Source organism: Streptopelia decaocto, assembly GCF_964273445.1.
Source record: "Streptopelia decaocto genome assembly, chromosome: 5".
In the NCBI taxonomy this organism is placed as follows: Eukaryota; Metazoa; Chordata; class Aves; order Columbiformes; family Columbidae; genus Streptopelia; species Streptopelia decaocto.
The window spans coordinates 59,592,239-59,616,052 of NC_138659.1; the positions used below are offsets into that span (position 1 = coordinate 59,592,239).

At 46.7% G+C, this 23,814-nt stretch overlaps 1 protein-coding gene across 1 annotated transcript in view; it reads right to left on the reverse strand.

Moving 5' to 3' along the window:
• The window catches only part of SH3PXD2A (SH3 and PX domains 2A), a 266,448-nt gene that overhangs the window by 192,187 nt on the left and 50,447 nt on the right, over positions 1-23,814 (reverse strand). The gene's annotated exons all lie outside the window — the stretch shown is intronic.

Below are 23,814 nucleotides of genomic sequence, written 5' to 3' on the forward strand. Positions count from 1 at the left end.
AGAGAGACGGGCTGGTGCTGGGCAGCTGTGCAGGAGGAAACTACTGGCTGAATGTCAGGCATGACATGGGAAACCCAACAGACCTAAAAAGGATTTGAGCAAGGTCAGAACTGCAGCCCAGCAATTATGCCCCTGCCTCTATGCCCGGCTGTTCTCATTAATGCCTAAAAAAGCACTCCCAGCATGACAAGGTACTAGCCACACAGAGAACCTGCAACACAGACTGGAAGGTGACGACTGCCCTTCAGCTCTGCAATGCAGGAAACTGTTCAGGTTGTTAAGTGAAACAAAGAGCGGCAGAAGCACAGAGCCTTCCTCAGCACTTCCCTGCACCGAGTTCTGTCATTTTAAGCCAGTGCAAGCTAGATGTAAAATCGCAGAAAGGCAGGATTCTGTATCCTCCCACCCACTAAGAAGGGTGAGAAGTAGAAGATGGGGAAGAGATGTATGAGAGGGGAAAAATAAAACAGCAATGGGCCTGAAAGAAACATCCCCAGTCTCCCAGAGGTGATGAGGGATCCTGAGTCAATGCCTAGCAGCCCCACTGAGCCCAGCTCTGATAAGAGGAGGCACTAACCATGGAGATAAATGGAGCAGCCGGGCAATGGAGAGAGCTGAGGACTGAGTGACAGATACTCCTTCTGGTAGTCACAGCACTTTCCCCACATGGATGATTAACAGCCAAAGACCAATAAACAGATTTTCAGTTCACTTAATTTGATGTCTGCAGAGCATCTGAAAGTTGAAAACTCTTTAGTCTGTAATAAATGTTTTTCCATGAAAGCAAATTATTGTTATTATTGCAAATATACATATGATTGATGAAAAAAATCCTTCACGTAATGGTCTATGTTATTCTGCTCAGACATGGGCAGTCTCCACAAGTTGTTGCTCATATCCCTGATGAATGACATTTAACTTAGAGACAAAATTTGCTGAATGAGAGTAAAACCATCTCAGCATGAAGGGGAAGAAAGAACATCTGGATGTGAAGTCCCGAAGGATGGAGTCAGGGCTGTAGCTGGCTTTGGGCAGGCAAGAAAACACAAGCAGGCAATGCATTTTGGCAAACTTGAGGGAGCTCATACTCAGTTAATCTGCTTACAAGCGTTAGTATGTGAATCCTACCATGGGGGAGCCTCCAATTGTATGACCGGTGTGACGAACAGAAGGAAATCCATTGCCATGTCACTGTGTCACAGGGTGGGGGATCTGTTTGGAAACAGGGAGGGTATATGGAAACTGGGAAGTGAGCTTCCCACCCATTCAGGCAGCAGGTCTAGAGCCAGGCTGAACAAACACATCCACTCCTGCTTCTGGCACAACAGATGCACATCCACAAATAACTCACCACCAAAATCACCTGCCCAGGCTTTGTGTCTCCAAAATGACTGAATTTGACAACAGCTTTTCTACGCTAAGTCCTGCACAGAGTCCTGCCTTCTGCTCTGAACAGCTTCCTTCTTACTTCTGCGCTAAACTCATTTAGAAGATCTGCTATGAACCTTGTGGTCCAGATTATTACTTTCTTACAGTGGTCAGCAAATGATCATGCAATTAATCCTATTAAAAATCAAGAGAATTACTCATGTGAATTACTGCTCATTGAAAAGAGAGCAGGCTCAGAGCAGTGGTCCACTCCACTCCTTACTACTTGTACATAACCATACAACCACTTGACTTGCAAGAATGGAGAAGGAAGATTTCAGTGGTATCAACTCTCCTAATAACTGGCCTTTTTGTTGAAGTCCCAGCTCCTAGAGGTGACAAATTGAGAATTAGCATTTGCTGTAAAAATAACCAAAGAAAAACTACTCTAGCTTTTATGGTGCAAAGCATAAATTTGCAAACATGACCCAAATTCATCCTTCAAGGTCCAGAAACTGAAAGGCAAATAACATAGAGTCTCCATGCTTTTGATATCAATGTAAGGAGCTCTAAATGCTGTCTCACACATGTAAATGGGAAACAAGAGGTGTTGCCAGTGTCCTCACAGCCAAGCTGCTTCTCACCTCTCCTGCTTCAGACCACCTTTACCTAAGGATGCGAATATGCCATGAAGAAAGTGACGTACCTACACACAAGGACCATTTGGGTTCAGCAATCACCAGCTGATGGCATTTGCAGTCACTTCATGTAAGTTCTGCTATGAAAATAAGATTCAGCTCCTGTCCGCCTTGCGATAGTGCCGCCTGATCAAAAATCTAACAAAGAAAAACAAGTGCCCCTTGAGATGCTACAAGTAGCACCTCTGAGGACAAGAAGCCAATCATCTTCCTGATATTTACTTACTACGTTTTATTTATCTTTGTTAGATTTCCATAAAACAATATTTCCTTCTGGTTTTTGATATAATGACTTACAGCACTGACACTAAGGGGTGGCTTCTCTTTTGCAAGAGAGGCTTTTACTCTGCTGTAAGCCAACCAACACTGGGGACGTGAACTTATAAACTGTTCAATGGCCTGATCCTGTGGCATTTGCCAGTGGGAACTATGCTACTGATTTGGTCTCAAGGTTTTGGAAGTTTGTGACCAAATCTAACTACCTGAAAACTGAGACAGTTACCTGACCTCTACCTATGCCTTACACTGCAGACTCCAGCTGGAGTTTCCTCCCCTTCTTTTCTTGCAGCAGTTTTAACTCTCCCCCAGTCAGAACAGTGAAGTTCTCCATACCTCTTAAATTGAACAAATTAGGACACCCATATAATCTCTTATCAGCACGCGGATCTGGCCGGTTCCTTTTCAAGTGGATGTAGGTTTGCCATGTGCACAGATAAAATCAAAGCCCTGCAGGAGGTCAGCACTGCAATCATGGGAGATTTATTTTAACACACAAAGACCCTGAGGATGACTTTCATCCAAACCCCTTACTTTGGAAAGCAAAACAACAAACAGGCAGAGGACTCCAACCTTTTCCACAGAGAGATGGGGCCTCACTCCCTTTCTGCAGTGTCTAATTTACTTTTGTCCCAGAGAAATAACGTTTGAAAATCAAACCATGACCAAGAGCAGCAGATTTCTGGCAAGGCACCCCCAGAAACCCCAGCAAATTTGCCACCTCACTTTCAGTCAATCAAGTCATCCCAAGGCTACAGCTCTTCATACACTGAATGTCAAGAGACATATTAGCTTCCCAATTTTCAAGTGCTTATTAGAGAATGATTTTTTCATTAAAAATGAGGTAAGCTGACAGTAACTTTAATTTAGCCACTGCTGGACTTGAAAGGCAAAGTACAGGAGGACAGCTGGGCATCAGGCACACGGCGATCCCAGCTCTTGGTGATCCCTTCTCACGAGGCTGACTTGAGCTCAGAGTGCCAAGGAGGAAAAAGGGGCTACAGCCAGCTGAGAGGTGGAGGAGAGGAGGCATCTGCACACGTATGCGGTTGCGTGCACACTGCTAAGAGAGCACTGCCAAAGAAACTGGAAGAAAAGCAAAGGTGCTACTGGGGATCTGAAACTGGTGATGATGCAACTCACGCCCTCAGCAGGAGGGCTTCAGTGCATCTGCAAATCGGAAAAGGTTGAAAGTCCCTCATGTAGATAAGGAAAGCTTACATGAGAAGAGGAGGAAAGATACCAGAATACAAGAAGGGTTGTTAATTAAAACCCTGAGGAGCAGCAGCAATTTCCTTTCATTCTGAAGTTGAAAACCAGCTGTGCTGCTCACTGACATGACTGATGGTTACAGCATCATCAGATATATTTTGAGTTATTAATGGTGTGATCTGCAAGAAAGGGAAGGGCCAGAATTGGGTTGAATTCTGTCACCTGCCAGAATCTTCCCATGGATCAACCTCTCTGATCCATTTTTGCATCTGCAAAATGAGGGACAAATCTCAGGAAGGTGGTATAAGATTTAATCAAGAGCCATCAAATGCTCTGAGCCTTATATTGCAGAGCCGGAATCAGAGACTGAATTCAGAGGAACCGTACTCTTCTAAAATCAGCAGGACAGCAGCAAGTGGAAAATCTATGGTTTTCAGATATGCTTATTCTCCCACTTGTGGGCTTGTCCATCTGTAGCATATTCCAAATCCTGGTTAACCAGAGCATCCAAGAGGGCCTTTCACTTAAGGAAGATGGTTAGCTACCATTTCCAGCAAATGGATCTCATGCTATTAGGTAACATATATCAGCATTTAAATGCCAGCAGGTGAGAACAAGCAAGACAGTAGAGAACAAGTGAACCTGTCTCTACACATTTACCTTCTATATGCCTGTTCAGAGAAGAACACTGCCTCAATGGCTTGATTTCAGGACAGATTTTCTGCTAAGGTTAATCAGCAGAACATCCATTGACATAAGTGGAAGGACCTGATTGCCTCCAGCCCAGGACTGTACCTGCTGAGATCAATGACAGAAGCTCATACATGATGAGGAACAAAACCAGATCCCTCAGCAGGATACAGCTGTTGGAGGATTCCCCTGGATGTCGGCTGCATTGGGCTTCTTTTTATTTCTCCTCTGCTCACCTTTTCACAGGAACAAAAAATCAGTTTTCTTGCACAGACACAAGGCAGCAGAAGGTCTAACTCCCACCCCTTCAAAATTAGCCAAAACAGAGCTGTTCTTGAGCATACTATCAACGAGCAAAAGTTTGCAAATGACTTGGAGATCTTTGGGTGAGGGCATGGAACAGACTGAGCACAGTACAGCCCATCTGTTGGCCATTTACATGTATAACTGACATCTTATGCAGCACAAGGAGGTGAAACTCCATCTCTTCCTAAAGCAGTAACCAGTTCCACAGTGCAGCAGGATTAATTATATCAGGCAGCCAGTGACACTGGCTCTCTCCGGGTGTTACATGATGCCGCAGCATGTAAGAGAAGTACATTAATTCAATGCCTGAGAAACAGCAGCAACTGGCTTTCCTTTTATTTTGAAATAAAAAAAAAAAAGAAATAAAGCAAAAACCTTCCGGATAACAGGCTGACATGCCTGACAATTACAGCATTATAGGATATGTTCCGAATTAAATATAGTGCAATCCGTGAGAAAGTCAAACAAAAGCAGGAAAAGGCATATAAAATAAAGTGAACAGACATTTACAGCATGGTGTAATACCCAAAGGGAAAATGCCTCTCTCAGGTCTGAAAATTTCCACCAGAAATCTTGGAAATCTTACAGACTGCTCAGTATCCAACTAAAACAGCCACAGGAGGAGAAGAGGGGGAGCAAAGACTGGGGGTCTTTCCCCAACATGATCCATCACAAGAGGGAATGCTGTTTCCCAGCTGAGACATTTAGTATTTTTCATACATAAATGCAGCTTCCTCTAAAGGCTCCACAGAATGAGGCCAGCGTTTGTGGCTAACACAGACTGGCAAAACATTCAGAGGTGCTGGTTTGGGATGACAGAGGCACTTGGTGCATCTCTGAAGAGCTTCTCAGAAAGCCCACACTGTCCTTTCACAGAGCAGCTATTGATGTCTCCTGCCAGAAGCATTTTCTTTCCCCAGAGCTAAATTAGACTGGCCTCATCCAACTTAACCACACTGGAAGATGCTTGGACAAAGACTACTTCATACTTTTCCATCTATGCATGGTGATTATACGTCCCTTGTTGCTCTGGTATCTACAGTGGATTTGGCCTGACAGCATCCCTGGGAGGTATGGCCATACCATAATGCCTGCTTTAGAAATGAATGCTGCAGTTATGTGGTACAGCAGGGTCATAAAGAGATGTCTGAGCTACACTGATGCCATGCCCCTTTGGGTCAATTATCTTCTGAGGAAGGCTCATAATTTCATGATGAGGTGCAAGCATTTTGCCTTTTTTCTGGAGCTGGCACATCCAGAGCCAGCCCAGGTGCTCAGGCTGTGCAACATGGGCATGTCCTAAAAGGCTTGCTGCAGGTCACAGTGAAAGCCCTGGCTGGGGAGAAGAGCTGACCTCAACAGAAGAGTATCTTTCCTCACCTCCTGCAACTTTCCTTACAAAAATCACAGGCCTTAAGTGTTCATTCAAACTGCACATAAGCAGCGAGAGACCAACATGCTCCTGACAGACACTTCAGTAATAGTGGCAATTGCCTTTGGACATTAAGGGGAGCAGGACCAAGCTCCCCATAACATTGGCCTCCAGACAGCAACAGAACTACATCTGAGAGCACTATCAGAGCAAAGGTCCCATTTTTAAATATTATGGCAACCCTAAGAGCTTCACTGAAAGGGAGCAAAGCACCAAGGTCACTTCCATTAATCATCACTTCCTCCATCACCTGGGAACTTTAAAAAATATTTACCTTCCATCCTTGTTTAAACTTCAACCCTTTCAAGCCAACAGTTGAAATACAGCATAGCCCCACTGAGCTTTTTGGGTTTATGGGTGCATTAACCTTATTGAACCACTCCAAAGGTCTCACAGTGCAGAAATGGCAAGTGCCTAAATCCTGCCCAGGAGAGACCGTTTGCGCAGGCAGGAGCAGCTCGGCACGGCGCACATGCTGGGCAGGCTGGTGGGAGGCTGCAGGGCTTCAAACCCTTGAGTTTTTAGGAAACCCCTGGCAGCAGGGGTGAGCACTGCACTGCGGTGCAAGCAAGATGCTGGAGGGTGCATCCTAAAAGCAGCACAGAGCCATTAGCAGAATGCTGCTATTAATTACATACTTGCTGTTAGCAAAAACACACGCCTAATATTAAGGTTAGCACAATTTGCAGGATGGTTTGGTTTGGTTTTTGCCCCTGTCTGTTTTGTCCAGAGCTGTCAGATTATCCAGGAAACAAAACTCCTGACCTGCCCCACATCATGACAGATTTAGGATGGCATCTTGCAGGGGGGCTGGTTCTTCATTTCAGCATCCCTTTGTGTGTCAGCATGACTCCTCCTGGATCCCAGAAGTCCCCCAAAGCAATAGGGCTGTCAAAGGCTGGAGAATCACATCTGTCATGCAATACCATCTTCTACCCTTCCTCATTCCTCTCTCATAAAGATGTAACTGCTGATTTCATCAGTGTTTTAGATGGGGACTACCCAGCCAGCCAGACCCCATCTTTGCAAACGTATTTTGTTTGAACTGGTACTAAGCTGGTGCAGGAATGCTCTGAAACCTGATTTATACATTGAATGGTCACTGATTGTGCACCCACAGAATCCATCATTAGAGAAACTTCCACTGCTCATTCAGTGGTGACCACGATTTTAACTAAACCTGCTTAAAAACACACCCTTAGTTAAATTGGTAGAGTTTTGTGAGCCTGCAAGACTACTCCTCTGCTTACACTACTACGAGAGAGATGAGACTTCAGCTCCAAATGTATGAAACTTAATCCCTCTGTTTTCATAATCTACATCTTCTCTACAGCCTGTTAGCTCTGCTTGATATATTGTCCCCTGGAAACCACGAGTAACTTCAATATTGAAAACAGAAACAATAGCTCCAAACACAACGGCACATTTTACTTCGGAAACTCCATCTGAAATGGTATCTACTCATCTCCATAGGACACTGCTCGTAGCTCTGGGGAGACGGGGGAGACCAACCACCCAGCTCAGTACAGTGAAGAAACTGTGCCAAGCACAACATAACCACAGGTTTTAACTCCATGCTGGGAGAAGACTCCTTTGTCTTCTTTTCTCCCTTTCTCCCTACCTCCAAACCCCGAGATGTTTTGCCTGCATATCTAGTTCCAAACACGTCTCCCATCTTTGGGGGGGGATTTAGAAAGGAGCGCAGACAACAAATCGCACCGCAGGAGCGGGCAGGCAGAGCTGCACGTGTAACAGATACCTCGCTCTGCGCCTCGGGGGAGGCGAGCGAGCAGCCAGCAGGACGGGCTGTTTCCAGCAGTTCAGCGCCAGCTGCCAGCCTTTGTGTCCCCAGCCCCAGTGCTGCCTGGCCCTGGGTGCCAGCATCTGCCCACGGTGCTTATCTGGCATGTAGGGACAGCAAAGGTGTCCGGTGCACAGGACAGACAGAGTCGAAGCTGGGGTTGCCCACTTGGGCTTGCAATGGAGGAAGGGGAGGATTTGGGGGCTGGAATACAAAAACAAACATAGGCTTGCAACAGTCTGTCCTTACCAGTGCCTATTGCAATGGCATCCCATGGTTGGGCTTCTCTCTGTACCTTTATTTCTGGGCACAGAAGACAAAGTCCACAGGTATCAGAAAGCACAACACAGGCACCTGAGCTGGATTTTCAAACCCACACCAGCTCCTTCCAATCGCTGCTCCAACATGCATCATGGACACTGTTCTCTCTTTGAAAAAAGACGGGTTTTTGGGTAACATCTGCATCTTTAAAGACCATGCCCTGAAGAAGGATCCCAGGGGACCCACGTAGCTGTCCCAGAGGACCTTGCAGATGGACCAGACCATGACGCAAGACTGCAGTTGAAGGAGGGACAACACGTTCCACAGGACAAATCCGACCCAGGCCCCTGAAAAGGGAGGCTGGGACTAAAACCTTATTTTTGTAAGTACAAGTCAGCCTGAGAAGCTTTGTTAATTTAATTAAGAATGAAAGCAAATCCTGGGAAAGTAGATGGGTTTGGATGGCGGCCACATGTGTGTGGCTCAGAGCACGGTGGGCATAGCGAGTGTTTATGGGGCCTCTGTGTTACGCTCTTGTGCTCATGTGTTACTCCAGGATTTTCATTCAGATAATAATCATCCAACCCTGGATACGCCTCTTGCAGTCCAGATGGTATTCTGTGTATTATACCAACTAATCACATGTAATATTTCGCAGGGTATTAAAAGCATTGATGGAGGTCTTTGACAACAGTGGGGGGCTTTTTGATCTTTTTTAATCTTAGCAGCTTTTAAGTGGTGCAGGCACATTGTCGGGGCTGTGATTTTTCCCAATTTGCAGATGATAAAACTGCTGCAACTTATGAGGGACAAACTGCACACGGAGACAGATGCCTGCATCAGGGTGGAGAGGGACTCCTTCCAGCTCCATCCTCCCATCAGGAGGTTTCCAGCCTCTATCCCTGCCTGGTAGCTTTTGCAAGACCTGATGGCGGGACGGTGGCTAGCAGGACCATGCACAGCAGGTACCCAGTAAGCTGCTCTCTGTAATGAGCAGTACGGTGCCGCCTTTAAAGCCAGAACTGTTGCACCCACGCAGGAGATGTTTCTCCCATCACTGTGGGGACAGCAGCTTCTTGAGCTGTAAGTCAAAGGTGGCCACAGAGCCACGTGGGCTGCACATGAGCACCCCTTGCTTCATAGGCAGCTGGCTACACATTCAGCTTGCCAGTGAGCATCCATGCCTGCTCTCCTCTGGCAGATACTATTCCAGTGACACCAGGAGAGGTGCAGGACAAGGGACTGTTTGTACATTACTGGGTATGTATGCTGTCATAAAATGAAAACACAACATTTCTCCAGCCTGTCTGTCCACACATGCAATCCACTCTGGCCAGGTAAAGGATAAACTAATTATATGATGCGGGTGTACTTGGGTGATGCAAGGAAAGGCTCTTGGAGAGAGCAAGCCACAGGGAATAGGCAGCCACAATTCATCCCATCCAGCAGCTCCTTCCCAAACATTTTGGAGGGGATGGTGGTGACCTATGGGTTGCTTTAGTGGCCAGGCTGAGGTCCAACACGAACAAGACCAGTGAGGATGCAGATTTCTTTGCCTTTCCATGTCGTGTGACCAGCTTTAGAAGCTGGATGGGGCAGACAGACCGGCCAGACAAGCAGAGCAGTCATCTTGCAGTGACCCTGCTGGGCACTGCACAGGCATCCAGGGCTAATTTCTCATCGTCCCTGTGGGTTTCACTTGTCTGTTTTGTGCTCCTCCCCATCACATAAATCCACAATAAAGAGACATTAGACTGTGGAAACATGCCTGCAAATGTGTTGGAAAGTCCAAGTCTAACCAACAAGCTGCAGGTACTGCACAGTTCTCTTCTGCCCCAGCCCCTGACTTGGGCAGGGAATTAACACTTCACAGACCCTCCCGCAGAAACTACTCAACGCTTTGTCACAAAAAACATCCAGGCAATGAGATTCTGGCCATGTCCACGCCCTGTAATTCCCCTACCAGCAGCAACCAAGCTGTCTGATGGCACTGCCTTATCTAGACCTGACTGCTGGTTTTGTGAGCTCATCTGATCCTTGTGTGCTCCATAGGGTTATTTATTTGATCAGTCTTTACTGTCTCAGCATTATAGCTGTAAGGGATCACAGTACAGCTTCTCTAGGGAACCGCCTCTTCAGCCATCTGCAGAACTTAGCCCCAAAACTTTGTTTTTTTTAAAAAAAAGGATCCCAAAAAAGAAGTGAAGTGAGGAGAAGGTGGGAGGAGAAACAACACACCAACTGCTTTCTACCAGGACACAAGCAACTTTGAAAATTAGATAACACATATGTACCCCGCTGGGGAAAGATACACTATTTTGGAGCACAGAATGGCCTGTTTTCCATCAGAAAGCAAGACACCAGCTTTACCCATTCCCAGCTACTGCTAACCTACCTTCATTATCAAACACGGATCGAAAATGGCATGGAAGGGCAGCAGCTACACACCTGTGGCCAGCACAAATGCAAATACAGTGAACTGCTCTTTGCCAGCAACCCAGATGCAAAGTTATCTCGCTTAATTAGGGCTTCCTTTGGGGGGAAGCCTTGGCTCAAGTAACTGAACAAATAAATTACACTACCAGACATACACGCATACACACAAATAACCTATTTTGCTCAGCCAGGTGCAGACGATTGTTTCTAGCCCTTCATCTGCGGCTGGTGCACGTCTCTCCATGAGGTCAGATGCAGGAGAATGTCGTGCTAGACAGGAATGGAGGAAAAGCTGAGAGCAGCTTAAGAAAAGCAGAAACAAAACTCAGAAGAAATTTTCCCTGCTCTAAGAGGTGCTGAGATGTGGTTATATGTGCTTCAGCACAGAGGCTTTCAACACGGTCTGAGCGTCACACTGCAGATCTAACGTGGTTAAGGAGGCTTTGAAATCTCACCCTTGCTTTGAACCTTGCAGATTAGTATCAACATGGAGAAGGATTTGAAGCTGGAGGAAGATGCTCATATTTCGAAAGCAAGCACCAGCAGGCGGAGGGGAAAGCAGAGGGGCTGTTCTCCCTTACAGGCAGCAAGATCAGCCTGGGCAGGTGGTTCCCTTGCCTGGGTGTAGGACAGAACAGCATTAAATGGTGCAAATACAACAGAAGCTTGAAAAGGAAAACAAATTTCCCTTCCTAGCTATGTTAAGGCATGCAACAAGGCAAACCACCAGACAGCTTCACTTGACTTTCTGTTAAAACTGAGCAGAAGAAAATGATTCAAAGATCAATGTTTCAAATGACAGATGGGCTGACACTGTAACAGTATCTCATCTACTTAAAAGCATCTCTCAAATGTCAAAGGTGGAAAAAGAACTTCAAACTTTATATCCGGAGTCTGAATGTGTCCCTCGAGGTATTGCTTCCAAATTTGATCCACACAGAAAGAAGCTATTACTAACAACAGATAGGAATATGGAGAAAGAGGAAACCCAGAGGAGAAAGAGATACTGCTGGGAGTTCTGGGGTTGACTCTCCATGTAATGCTGACTGACAGGAGTCCGCCAAGTCCAGGAGATGTGCAGGTGCCCTGTGTGCCTGCAATCAGATGAAAAACCAATGAAACTGCTCAGAAAAGCAAAAGCCGATTTCTGCAAAAATCAATGATTTCTGGATTGTAGAAGGATCACTTTTCCATGCTCAGGTACTTCAAGCAAAAGTGATTGTTTTTTTCCCCACAATGCCACTGGATTTTCAGGTACAACCAAATTCCCTTCCCAGGGAAACCTCTCTTACATTTGTCTTTGGAACGGGAAGTCTCCAGGAGCTATTACAGTGCCACTGGCAGCAGTGAGCATACTGGGATCGTGTAGGCAATGAACAACTACAAACCCGCTTGTATTCTTTAGCAAGAGGGTGGTCAAACACTAGAACAGGCTTCCCAGAGAGGTGGTCAATGCCCCAAGCCTGTCAGTGTTTAGAGGCATTTGGGCAATGCCCTTAACAACGTGTTTTAACTTTCGGTCAGCCGTGAAATGCTCAGGCAGTTGGCCTAGATGATCATTGTAGGTCACTTCCAATTGAAATACTTTATTCTAATACTGAAGGCCTGTATTTCTGGTGTTTAAGATGATGACAATCTTGTAAGATGAGAATTTTCTGTGAACTTTTACTGTCCTTGGACCAGAACCCAAAACCTAGGACTGAATTTAAAACTCCACATGAGAACAAAATGATCAGTCTGGGCTCTCATCATGACCCCAGTCACTGTTGCATCTGGGCACCTGGTGGCCACAAATGAATTTATCCTTTCAAAATCCATGGAAGATGAAAGGTCTTGCAGAATGAGGAATCCAAAGCCCAAATCTCTAAAATCCAGCTTTTCTGCTTTAGTCAGAACAGAGGAAGAAAAAAAAAAAAAAGGTCTTCTTCCTTTTGATGCTTTAAACATTCTAAGACAGAGGGCAAATACATCTTATGTGTTTTACACTATGAAATACAGTTTGCACAGGATGTAGAAGTACAAAAGATCACTGCTAAACTTGCCACCCCCATGGAGGAAAACATCCCCCAGTGCTGGTGGGCTGGAGCAGCTGGAAGCTGCGACTGTGGCCTCCCCTGCACGAAGGTCTGGCGGCTGAGCTCCCCAGGGCAGGGGCACAGCCAGCGTCCAGCACAGGTGGCTCCATCCTGAAGCCTCACCCCATTTGTCTCCATCTTCCTTCCCTGTATCAGTAAAACGCTGCTAGCAGTGTAAGGCTTTTATCTCAACAGAGAACCCCCAAGTTTAACTAATAATGGGGAACAAAGGGATTATTTCTTTCAACTCATATTCATCAGGGCTTGTGGCTTCTCATGCATTTTCCAGCCCCTAACACCAGAGAGACCTACCTCTCCTCAGAGCTGCTATGTGCTACTGAAATACAAATAAATTAACAGGTCACCACGAGAAAAGGAAAGAGTTAGTTTTCCATTCTGAAGACTGACTTATTTGAGAGCCTGGAGTACCTGAAATCAAAATTTAAAAATATATTTAAAGGGCTGTCTTTTATAGAGGGACTTTGTTATGACGTGGAAAATTCACAGCTCCTAACATCAAGCCATGGGTGGAGGGAGTCTGGAGTATGAATTAAAAATAATGTGGTTGTTTGCAGAAATTAGCGGCACCGATTTAAATCCACACTCCCCTCCCTCCTCAAATAATCACCCTGTGAACGGAGGTGGTTTATGGAGCCCTCTGGAAAATGTTCCTCATGGCCTCCATTCCGAACCCAAAATAAAATACATCACATCACAGCAAATACTTCACCAGGGTGCTGCTCTCTCTTCCCCCCAGCCCACGCCTCCCATTTGTTGCTAATTAAATGAAACAGCAGGTGCTTAGACCACAAGCGCAGCACGGCTGCAGTGAGCGCAGTGATTAAATCCCCCTGGAATGTCTTCTTGGAGAGCTGCATCTTTCCAGGGACCGAACTCGAAGAGGAAAGATGAGATTAGAGGCACGGGCTGGGTCAGTCCTTGGCTGTGAGCTCCGTGATCAGAAGGCGCTTTCGAAGGATGGGTCACTAGAAATGTGAGGTTTCTGGGGAAGATGCTGATTCCTCTCTGTTTTGCCAAGCCCCCTTCCCAGCATCCTCAGTATGGGGTGCATGGGAGGTAGCATGCTCTGCCCCTGGGCTGGAGACATCTCCTTTCTCACCCAGTCGAGACCAATTGCTCCAAGCCAGAGCAGCCTCCCCCACACAAAGACATGTAGGCAACTCAAATCTTCAGGCAGTGATTAGCAATGCAGTCCCCAAGACAGGAGTTACAGCAGCCTAACCTTGGCTGAGGCCAGGAAATGGATGCACAACAAGTCATGGTGTCAGAGCTGGCCAGGAAGGTTATCAACTGTGTCTGAACATGTGACACATCAAGCCACACTAATGAGATGTTCCTAGTTGCCACCCAGAGCAAATAGGCGCAAGCCCAAAGATGAGTTTTGTAACAGCAGCTCATGCTCTGGGACGTGTTCTCACACCACGACTTCTGGCACAGCCAGTTACCCGCTCACCTCCACACTGCAACCCCATCCACAGGCGCTGCTCAGCATGGACTGAACCTGCCCCCTTTCCTTCATGGGAAAGAGAACAGCTCTTGCTGCCATGAACGCCATTACCAAGCCTCACCTCCTGACACAAGGAATCAAACAGCGCATGCTGTTCTGCTATGGATAGGAAATGGGCAATGCTGTAGGAAAAGGGCAGGCATGGAACAAGGGGCACGTACAGGCAGCCAGAGCTGAGCACCCTATCAAACCAGCTCTCCCCTGCATCCTGCTGTGGGGCTTCCTTGTTGTCTTCCAGTGAAGTCCCTCCCCTGCTCACCATCCAGCCCACTAACAGCCATGGCTCCATCCCACCCCAGCATGCCAGTCGTGCTACAGTGACTTCCCATGGACACAAGCTGGGATGACTTCAATCACCCAAAGTGCACCAGCGAGTACTAACACAAGAAGACCCTAAACCATTTACCAACCAGGATAACACAATACAAGCCTGGAAATAAACTCCTCATCCCTTCTACAAATTCCACTCCTGGCAGCAAAAGTCCATGGGATCAGGACATAATCCCAAGAAAGAAAAACACTGTTTATATTTCTGCTGAGCAGTTCACTTCTATTTGGTCACTCTGCTGACATTTCACTTCTTCACCAAACTCTGTTAGAAATGGCTGGGGGCTCGGGGGGAGGAAAGGGAACGTGGTCATTAAGGTCTGGCTTAGCTACTGTAACACAACTAACACTTGGCTCTGTTCAAAAGACTCCCAGCTGAAGACTTCAAAGCATTTTACAAACATTAATGAATAAACTTTCTCCGGGAGGGCTGACTATAGCCCCCATTTTATGGGTGGATATTTCCAGATAACCTCCCTGCCACACCAGCAGCTCCCCGCTCCTCATTCCACATCGCAGAATCTCGGCTCCTAATTAAACAAAAAACATCCCCACACCAAGGCAGTGAAACATATTTTGACCTAGGAGTGGAACAGGATTTGACATGAGGTTTCTTAACAGCATCAGGCAGGAAACTACAGCCCTAGTGCTCCTGCAGCCCACAGCACATGCCTGCTCAGCTGTGTAAGCCAGGGCTGTCCCATACCCAGAACAACCCCAAACTTTGCAGGACTTCCCACCACCTTGGAAATCCTTTTTGTAAACTTCTCCCTTCGCTCAAGGATAGCCAGGGACCACCTTTGTGGAGCACACCACCCTTTACCACTCCATCCGCCTAACTTCCAGATCCCAATGGCAAGGGAATCTCTGCCACCTCCTGAAACACCAAATGCTAAATCCTAAGCTGATGTGCAAGTGAGATGCATCCAAGACTGGCACCCTCTAACCTCCAGCATGGTAAAACAATGAGTGTCACAGACAACTACACAGGTTTTTGCAAAACTGCACCAACAGTCACCAACACACCAAAAACTACAAGACAATCTGGACTTGTTCTGGGGACACTGGGGTTCACTGTGTGTCATCCCAGAGCATATTCCTTCTCCAGGAAGACACACGCACCAGTTTTGCTCAGGCAGCAGCAGCACATCACTGCAGTGACCGGGACGAGCCTTGACTTGGATTTCAAAGCTCCCCAGATCACAGAAAGGCCAAAACTCACTGGGCTGTCAAAAAACAGAGATTAGTCACATAAAAAGAAAAGCCTGTGAAATAATTTTTGCTCCAGCTAGGTAAGATATGCTGCCTATAAGACAGAACTTTGATCATTAAATTCTTCTTAGTCCTTCAAAAAACATTTTTCCCTGTTATTATTTTACTTAGTCCCTTTCTGCTTTGCTTTCTAACTCCTTCCCATTTGGTATTTTCCTCTCTCTCCCTCACACAGCAGTCTTGTGGTTTGTCCTTCACTTCTCTCAAAACACCTGGCTGAAGGTAGCAGCTCAGCAAGTCCCACTGGTTTTAACACACCCTTAAAAAAAACCCAAATGTACCCAGACTCAGGCTCACATCTCTGATCTTAACTCAGTTTGCAAAAACACTGCTAAATCGATTAGGATCTGCCCTTGACTGCACCTGGTGAATCAGAGACATCTCTGCATCGACACTGATGCCTCATGAATGGCTTTCATATAGAGTCTTACCTGCACTGTAGATTTACAGAAATTATCTTAAACACACAGGGATGCTTTACTGAGTCTCTGCTTAATCCTTTGAGAGCTTGTTCACAGCTTCTGCCAATGAAGAATTTGTCAGCAACTCACTCCATAGCATGGATGTTCTCACTGGACTGCAACTCCCAGCTCTCCTGGCTTTGCACAACCACAGGGTCCCAGCTGCACTCGTATGAGTCCCATGTGCAAGGACCCACCTGCAGCATTAGGGACCCACCTGCAGCTCACAGCAGCCCTGCTGCAGCTGCAGGCCCAAACAGCGTGACTCTGCTACGTATCTGCAGCTCCTACCCAAAATTAAGCCCTTGGGCTTTGGACTTGGGATTGTTGTGGATCAGAAACACACCCATGGGATGCTCCCAGGACATGTCTCCTCTCACACACTTACCAAGGGACCACCAACCCTGCCATGCTCCTACTGGGGACAGGCAAGGAAGAGCAAATGCAAACCCAACAGTTAAATGGGACAGCTTCAGAAAACCACAGCCAGTGCCAAAAGATCTGATGTGCTGTAAGAGTTCAAGTCCTTTCCTGCACAGATCCTGTAGACCAGCTCTCTCCTTTTAAATGAAAAGCAAAAAGCAGAGAGCAAGCTTGGTGGAGTGTTGTTCAAACAGGGCACCCAGTAAGGGGGGTACACAAAGCTGTTCCCCCAGCACAAGAGGACTCTTGCTTTCTGCATGACTTGCCATCATCTGCTCAGCAGCGTGGCTTCCCTGTGGGTTCTGCTGCCCTGACCACTCCACTGGAGACTCATCGATGCTTCCCCTCAAGGAGGGAAAGGGGAAATGGCAAAAGACAGTTCTGCAGTGGGAATACTTGTGTTTGCACGAGGCATAAAGCTGCTCTGGTTGCAGAAAAGGAGAAGAACACCAGACTCTAGGCACGCAGGGAAGGAATAAGGCAGAAAACTTACTCCCAAATTCACGGTCCATACACTGCTGCTGCAGAAAAGGTCAGTTGTTCAGGTGCTACGGGGAAGAAGCAAATAGCACCCAACACTCATAAATCAGTCTGAGGTGAGGCTGATCATGAACCTTTCCTATGGAAGGCAGGACTACACACAGCCCACAGTGGAAGAGACGCCAGTTGATACTTTTGTTTGTCCTGTAAGCAAGGCCTGGTGTAACAGGACCAAGACCTACAGCTCCTTCCAGACACAGCCTGCCCACATCTGAGCCTGCAGGAGCAGAAGGCTGGGAGGGGCGAGGTGGCAGGGAAAAGAACCCTGACAGAGCCCTGCATAACCTTTCCATTATGGCCAGGCAATTTTCTATTTGCACTTAAATGCAATAATGTAAATAAACTCTCCATAACCCTTGCAGGGCTATTTAGGACGTTTGCAAAAACAACCAGCTCCTCTCATCGCAAGCCAAGGGATGCGAACACAACAGGCACTTCTCATCTCAGTCTCTGCACACTTAATGAAAGTGAACGATTGTATTCCCTGCACAAAAGCAGAATTGTGTTTCAGGGCTGGGGGTGTGAACTCCATGCGATTTTCCAGCAGTATAAATAATTGAAAGCTGAGTGCGATTAGGGGAAAGCGGCAAAGTGGTGGAGGGGGTGGAATTGTCATGCCTGAACTTTTTGGGCTTGGGTGCTTCAGGGAAGAAAGGCCATGGAAAAATCCTGCCGAGGAATTTAATTTTCACACAGAGCATCCAGGAAAAAAAAGAAAAGGCTGATCTTGATCTGTGGTAAAAGAGGAAATACGCCAATAAAGTGGCACTGGGAGAATTCACTGCCTGTGTGAGAGCAACCTCAGAGCTGTAGCTTTGGCTGGGGCCGGTCCCACAGCCAAACTGCTCTCCTGCGTTTTATTGTTCCAGCAAACAAAACCTGGAACAAGGTTAACAAACAAGTGGGCTCCTCCCAAAGCTGAGCTTCAAATCCTGCTGTGGAGACCTAATCGGCTATGACGAGACCTTCCAACACCACAATAACGGAGATGGAGGTAGGGTAACACAGGAGGCGTATGTTGAACCTGCACATGCTCAGCTAAAGAAAGACTTTCAGCCCAGGTTTACTACAATTCTGCATAATCCCTTGTATGACATGTTGTCCAGGGACAAAACCAGGAGGCATGGGTCCAATACCAAAATTTTCCATCATGGTTTAGAATTTTTGGCAATTTCAGGCACGTTTTTCTAACCGTGTGCTTTCCACTATCACCACAACCTTGCAGGGACTCATGCTTTCCAATGCATTTGATTTTTAATATGAAAAGTAATCAGCAGCTATGAAATAGGCCTAAATCCTCCTCAGTTGATCTAAGTCAACCCAGCTAATTTGGAGGAACTTGCTCCTTTTCTTCTTTGTGGCTGTATCCAGAAGAGACCTTCCCACATTGCAGGGTCCTCACCACCCTCGCAGCCTCCAGGTTAGCGATAGGCATGGGATGTAGGTACTGACAGCAAGAACTTTCACAAAACAAACCTCTACAAAGCAAGGTAATTACTCCCTCCCATCAAGTAACCCTTTTGACTAATTTCACTGCTTTCTGTACCCTTCCTGTTCCTCAGCAGAGTGGCTTTAATTCTTTATAAATCAGGTTCCCACTACAGACAATATGAATTAATCCACTGGGAAATCTGCTATCCATTCCAGTTCTGCAGAGCTTCCTTGGGATTCTTGGACTGGACTCTGCTCAAGTTAAACTCTTTCTAGATAATTCATAAAAAATGTATACACGCAAAAAGCAGGTAAAGCAATTTGCTTATAGGTTCCAAATAATATCCACAGAGACTTTTCCAGTCTTTCTCCTGTTGTAAAAACAGTATCCCATGAATATATGAGCATCTGGTAATGTGGCATTACTTCACAGCTGCCAGATCCAAACCCGAGAGAAGCTGAACCAGAAACTGGCATCACAGCTGAATTTTCCCAAATCTTTCCCAAAGCATACACAGCTTTAGGTCAAGAGCTTTCAGTGCGGACTTCTCTCCAATACTCAAAGTCCACACATCCTCTAAAAAACCCACCTCACTGGGCTCTTAATAAGCAGTGAGAGTCCATCACTGCTGAGCTCCGCCACTCATTTACTTTCTGACATTTCCCTGATGGTAGCTGTAACTCTGCAGCCAGGAGAAGCTCTGGTCCAGCTGTCCAGGCTCAGACAGTTGCTGGGGGCTCCTACCCAGGATACTTCCAACAGCTGCTATTTCAGAGATTGGGTCTCCTGAGGGAACTCTGCTGTATGAGCTCTCACTCTCCACCTGAAATCAGAGCCACTTTGTAACTCCACACTCCCCTCTGAACCCCCCAAGGCCTTTCTCCATGAAGCAGAGCAGGCAGTCAATGCTGTCCCAGCATCATCATCATGCACCTCGGAGATGGAGTTCACACTCCTCCCTTGTTGATGAGATAAACAGGGCACTCGATGTGGGATCTGAGCCTCGTGAAATCACACAGAGCAAAACGCAAACCTTAGCACCATCAGAGACAGCAATTCCCAAAGCATTGCCCACATTGGATCACACACCATCCAAGCGCTGCACTCTGCAGCTCCACAGGACTTTGAAGAAGCAGCAGACTGGAAACGCGCAGCCCCCTTGGGCCCAGGCTCTTATCTTGACAAACAAAATTTCTCTGCTTGCCAAAAGCACACAGTTGAGTAATTCTGATTTATTCCAGCAGGGATCGGAGATATGTCTGTGCATCCACACATGCACTCCCCTACAATGACAATGGAAGATGCTCTCTAAGAAGGTGGAAGAAGAGCAGTAGGAGACCACGTATAGTTAAAAGGATGCAGTAAAGAAGTTAACAACCTCTTTGTGATGCTCCCAATCTTTCTAAAAACAAAGAAAAAACAATAAAAACACCACCCAAAGCAAACAAACAAAAAACCCAATCTACTCATTTCTCTAACTACATATAGAGCCTGTAGCATGATTCAGTTTTGTTTTACTTCTAGGATCAGGAGCCTGCCTAAAGAAGAGCTACCAACTGAATGCTAACAAAGATCTGCCAGCCTTGAACTTCTGCTCAGAGGCTGCAAAAGGCAGAAAATCAGCAGCAACAGTGAATTCCCTTCAGCAATCAGAGCAGCTCACTAACTGTGCAGCCCCTCTGGAGTGGCTCTGATTGTCGCAGCACAGCCCATGAGGAGATAACACAGACAGAGGGAAAACCTCATCTTCAGAGAAGTCTACAACTCCTATAAGACCTTAGAAGTGAATTGGTATTTAATCTCGGTCAGATAAAGTAAAAGCTTATTGATGGTGTCATAAAATGTTTCAATACTACCAATTCCACACACAGGACTTGTCACAGAATCATAGAACCATTTCAGTCGGAAGAGACCCTCAGGATCATTGAGTCCAAGCATAACCTAACCTAACTCTTGCACTAAATAATGTCCCTAAGAACCTCGTCTAAACACCTTTAATTACCTCCAGGGATGGTGACTCCACAACATCAAGCAGAATTTCAGCATTGTATGAAATAATGCCCACGTGGTGTAATGACCCCAAACAACATTCATCACAGTCACTGATGCCATGGTGGGGTCCAGGACACTGGTCTTGTGCAGCAAGAAAATGGAGGAAGACACAACCCTCAGAGATGCAGCTTCCAGAGATTCCCATCTCACAGTTGGGTCAGGACAACCACCTATACAGAGACCCAGAACCTCACCGCCACCTTGTCTAGAATGTGTAAGACTCCTTTGGGTGTTCCTGGTATTGCAGAACCTTTTGTGCACAGTCAGAGGTTACGATGGCACTGTTGGAGACACACCTCTGACTGCCAGTAGTCCCCAGAGAAAATAAAAACCTTAATCCTTTGATAGTAAAATCTATTCCTATCATTACAGAGGGCTATCTCTACTGAATCCCCAAACCACCAAGACGGGGTGGTGTGGGTATTATCTCTGTTCTAGCCTTGCTGCCGTCACAGCCTGAGTTGCTGGCTGAGCCACCACCTCACTTTCTAAGCTCACCTGTGTCCTGGCCAGACCTACACATGGGGCAAGCAGGGGAGTATATTGAATTGGTGCTGAGTGCCAAATATTATCTCGCAGCTACCACAGAGAGGATTCCCACACTGCAGAGTATGGGCAATGTTCAAGGAGGTGCTGTTGAGGCTGACAAGTACAGAAGCACGAAGGGGAGGGTTCCAATAGGCTAGGTCACTTTCTCAACTGCAGGTTATTTGCCGTGTTCATTGAACGTGGCCTCTATTGCAGCTTGGCCGGCACTTTGCTATTTCCCCATCATGGCCCTCATCTTTGTTTGATGTGTAAAGTCTCTAGAAACAAATACTGGAAGCTGAACAGATTGTTTTGCCAAGCAAACATTTAAATAATGATGGAAATAAGAATTATAAACAATTCCATTTATTCATTGAAGACAAACACACTGCCCCAAGCCAGCTGGTATCCTAAAACACTGGCTGAGGGCTAGAAGGACAAATGGTATTTAAATATCCTTTAAATCAGTTGAGACAACCATTCTCAGTTCAATACCATATCAGCTATTCGGATTTTTTTTGGTTGGTTGGTTGGTTGGTTTCCAGGGGCACCTCAATTTCCCCAGCAAGCTCTGTTGCTGGCAAGCTTGCTGCCGGGTTATTTTTCTGAGGGCAGGCATTGGGAGGGGTCTCTGCTACTAAGAGCCAAGCCTTGCAAGCGCGGCTGGACCGGGAGTTCCAGCACAGCTGCCGTAACACGGGAGGCAGGGTCAGCGCTCGCAGCTCAGGGCTCCACCTGGAAATCTGGTTTTCTGCATCACCTGCAAACCTTGCCACTGCTGGGCCCTCCACACGCTGCCCGGGACAGTAGCAGCAGACAACCGGCCTGTGTTTACTCGGAAGAAAGGACGTGCCGTTGCTCCCCAAGGGGCCAGCGCTGACCTCTGGGAACAGACATGTTGACAGAGCCAGGTTCAGATTTCCTATGAATTTTCCCAGGCTTGTTTCAGTTTCAGTCCTGCTCTTAAGGAAGCTGTTTTCAGAACAAACCCTACATCCCAGCTGCTGGAGCGAAGTCCATCCCCACAGCCCCATCGCTATCAGGGACAGCCCTGAAGGCAAGCCCTGGTTCTGAACCTCATGGGTCAGATATGGAGCCAGGTCCCTGGGCTGGATGAGGATTTCACAGCAGCTCCCAATATCTGCAGCAGGGCTGGGATGCTGAGGCCCAGCATCTTACACCGAGGGAACAGGAGCAGAAGAAAATGTGATCCTTGCAACCCAGACCATCCTGGCCAAGGCCAGCACAGCCCAGAGCAGAAGGAGGCACATGCTCTGACTGCAGAGCCCAGATCCCCTGCTGTGAATGCAGCCCAGCAGGAGCAACACCAGTAAGTAAAATCTTCCCTTTCTCCTCCTTTGCCTTTTGTTTCACTGTACACTCATCACACCAAAGCTTGATGCAACAACCTTCTGCCATGCTGTTCACCTCCTCCCCATGTTATTCAACCCCACCTTCTCCTCCAGCTTTTCTGCCTGTTTCCATATGCACCCTCAGACACATACACGTAGCCCAACAGAAATGCTCCTGAGCTCGTCAGAGGCTGGGAATCTTTTTAACGCAAACCTCCCACGCTGTGAGAGGGGCAAGCTGCATCACGCACGAAGCCACGTCCACAGCCCTCCTTCCCTTCCCACAGCACCAGGAGCTGCGTACAGGGTGGCACCTATGGAAGAAACATCGCACACCGCAGAGTGACCCTGCTGCTGTGGGTGACCAAGAAAAACAGGCAGTAATTCTGCTCATCCTGCTACAAAGGGCTGGCAGGTGGAGGGTTAGGAATCAACATTCGCAAATGCAGGAGCACGCTTGCCCCATTGCATTCTTACCTACACTCTTCACCACTGATAAATTTAGCACATGCCTGGGCTTGCCCATTCACTGCTCTTGCAGAGCTAAAAGGATGAAATGTCACAGAAACAGACACTACTGCACTGGATCACCAGATTTAGGGACTGTGGGTCTCCACTTAGCAATTAACCAATGGAATGAATATATGCAATTCCATCAGAATCACATCAGGCACCCAGCACTGATTCCCCCTTAGCTCTGCCCCTGAAAGCTGTCAGGGCCTGTGTCAAATCATGGTGACCCACTGAAATGCAGAGTGCTCAGACATGTGGCATAGTTACTACCACCAAACTGGAAACCAGAGTGGGTGTTACAATATTTGATACAGCTGGGGGTAACAGAGAAAGGGATGTTTGCACACAAGAGCACGTAACGGAAGAACGATCAAGAGCAGCAGCATTCAGATAAACTTCAGTGTGAGCAAGAAAAGCAGAAATACAGACTATAATTACTGGTCTTTATAGCACCATTTTTGTTTAATGTCCTCTTCAATGCTCAGTTACTCCATTACAGCACTGTAAACAATCGGGATGACCCTAGCAATAATAAATGAAGCTCTTGATGTTTTATCGTCAGCCTGGAAACAAGTTACATCTCTTTCTTCTCCCTAATAAAATTCTTTATATTCTTTTTTTTTTTCTTATGTTCTAATTGGCTGCTAGTGAGTTCCTCTTTCTGCGCCACTTTGAAGAAAACCTGCTTAGATCAGCACGCTGCATCAGGCAGATAATTTTTCGCTAACCAATACACAAAGCTAACACTTGAACAGAGCCCTGTTTATTTTCGTTTTCAAAATAGTGACATTTCAGATGTCTCCTTGCAGCCAAAGTGTCTGTGTGGGTGAT